Here is a 2,993-nt window from a genome sequence, read left to right as displayed (position 1 = left end):
AATGGATCAAATGATTGATAAAGTGCATTGAAAGTGCATTATCCAACGTATGCGGAATCAGCCATAATGTCATCACCTCACTGTGCATTGCCACCAATTGTTGAAATGAAAAATAGACAAAAACCGTCAGTCATATACTTATATTTATCAATCTGCAGTACATTGTATCTGTACTGCAGATTGATGTAACACACGCCTATACATCGGAAACCAAGCCTCAGGTGGGTTTGTGATTGGATTCGGAGAACCTAGGGGGTAATTAAGAGCATGTTAGGGAATAATTTTATAATTTGATATATTTTTTCTTTAGAGTGCAACAATAAATGAAGAGCATTGTGTGAATGCAGTCCTGGGTCTACTGCAATATTTGCAGTTTATCACACAATACTTGAGGTAAATTTTGATCCAGTGTTTTACCTAGAATATTTCTAGCACTTTAGAATGGACTATATTATATTTAAAAAAAACCTTCCTCCTCCTTTCTTCTTTTGTTACAGCTCTAGATAAAACACCGGGAGCATTGCATGATTGGTTTCCATATGTGTGGGTGTGTTTGATCATAAATTGTTTACAATTGACCACTGAGGAAGGCCTAAGGGCCGAAGTGGGGGCCCCAAAGCGACTTACATCATTCTCCACTCCTCCCTTTAATCTTTCCAACAACCTTGTGAGGTAGGTTAAGCTGAGAGTGAGTGACTGGTGCAAAGTCACCCAACAAACTTGCATGGCGGAGCAGGGATTAGAACCCGGGTAGGGGTGTGCAAAGGCACACTGTTTAGGGATTCTTGTTTCAGGTATACCCAAAACGAGAATCTGTTTTGGCAACAGCTAAATCCGAAACGGCAAGCCGTTTCGGGTTTAGCGGTTCGGGTATCATTTCGGGTTGTTTTGGGTTTCTTTTCGATGGGAAAATGCCTCTGTCTTCCTGGATGCCTGGGGGAGGCATTTTCTCACCGAATCAAGCCAAAATTGGTGGGGACCTTCCTCTAACTCCTCTCTAACAACCCCCCAAGTTTCAGACCGATTGGACTTTGGGGGGCCATGTTATGGCCCCCCAAACCAGGTCCCCCTATCCTCACCTAAAAAGGGAAACGTTACCCAGGTGTTCTAAATCCTAGCCCAGCACTCTAGCCACTATATAACAATGGCTATACACAATCACTGTAGCAGTTTGCACATGCACATGTTCACACAGTCTCTTGAGAGTCATAGTTTTACACATGCATACCAGAATCTTTTAATTACCTGGCCCCAAACCGTCAATTTTACCTACTGGTAAAATGGTAATACTCTGTATTAGATTCCTGCTAGTTTTGATGTTTTGCAAATGTCCATTTATAGGCCCTATTATATTGTTTATTGAAACGTCTCTTGAAATTGACTGTACTGGCACACGCTGTGTAATCCGCCTTGCGTCTCAGTGAGAAAGGTGAAATGAAATAAATAAAATAAGCAAACCTTTATGTCTGGCAACATCACTATCGCCTTCCTGTTTATTTGCTATTGACTATTGTCATTCTGTGGCGATTTGTATGCCTGGTTTTTCCCCCTTTCAATTTCTGTTCTGTTTCAGCACTTCTTCAGCGCCGTATTGGATTTTTGCTGGTTTTAAATCTTTGCAAATCTGCATTTGTATTCCCTATTACATTGTTTATTGAAATGTCTTTGAAATTGACTGTACTGACACACACTGTGTAATGATAATGGTTGTCAAAAACAGAATGTTCGCCTAGTTAACATGGTTCACCATGAAGTTATCACCATTTCCTATCAGGCACCGGCCGCCTCATCCCGGGCCCAGACCAGTTTTCATCCTGTACCATCTAAGCAACATTTTTAGATTTTTATTCCACTCTTTCTTCAAGGATCTCCAGATAATGTATATTATGATTCTTCAACTCTCCCTCAGCTTCACAACAGCCCTGCAAGGTAGGGTAGTTTGAGGGGGGTCAGGTGGGATTGAAGTTCCACAAGTCGGATTGAAGGGAAACAGGGAATTCAGGCTATGATAACATAGCAAATCAAAAAGGGATTCAAACGGCTGCTTCGTTTTATCCCCTATCAGTAAACCTTCTCTCCACTGATTAGTTACTCAATTCTCATCCGAAGTTTTCTTTTTTTAAATGGATGTATTCATGCAGCACTTGTAAGAATTATGTATCAGATCACGTTAGCAATACCTTTTATCTCTTTTTAAACAACACCAATAATCTCCTATACATTGGTGATTATCTCAGCTGTTCCGAGCACCACTTGACTTGGCGAGATAAATCCAAAATTTAGTCACAAGTCTAGCAGGTAGTTTAACCCCCTGTCTGCTTTACACCCCATATCTTATCATATAGTATGTGCGGCAATTCCTAGAGCTACCCTTTAGCAGGGTAGCCATTGCTGGTAGGTTGTAAAAAAATATTTTTCTTCTGCTGCAGCTTGAAGCAGCCGGAGGCAACAAGAGCAGCTAGGAGGAGGCCTGCCACCATAGCTGGAGGCATAGCAGCCCTACCCATGGCTAAAACTGTGTTTGGAACTATGGAACATAAAAACTTCTGTGTGCACAGTGTGGGTTCTACCATTGAGCTACAGCCTCTGTCCTAGGTAGAATGCTTGCCACCGATGTATGCTGAGTCAGATCAACTTGCTTAGCTTTGTCCACCCTGAGAGTCTCTCGACACAAGACATCGGACACATGAAGAACATGTGTTGGGAGATGCAATGTTAGCCAGGAAGAGTAGTTTAAAAAGACCGAGGGGGTGGCAGGGCAAAGGCTTTGCTATACACTGGAGTGGTGTGAAGGGGCTGTGAAATGCCACAAGGGAAACTTCAGCCCAGTAGAACCCCTCCAGATCCAAGCCCAGCTCTGGAAGGCAGCTCCAGCCCATTTCCATTCCTCTCTCGTTGGAATCCCACACAGTTTTAGACTGGAGAGGTGAAATTGACAGAGCCTTCGGGGAGGCAAAGATGAGATGGACAAACCCTCTGAGGAGTGATCTCAG

Source organism: Eublepharis macularius, chromosome 18, assembly GCF_028583425.1.
Source record: "Eublepharis macularius isolate TG4126 chromosome 18, MPM_Emac_v1.0, whole genome shotgun sequence".
Classification (NCBI taxonomy): domain Eukaryota; kingdom Metazoa; phylum Chordata; class Lepidosauria; order Squamata; family Eublepharidae; genus Eublepharis; species Eublepharis macularius.
The sequence above is the reverse complement of the archived record's forward strand: the minus strand, read 5'-3'. Positions refer to the sequence as shown.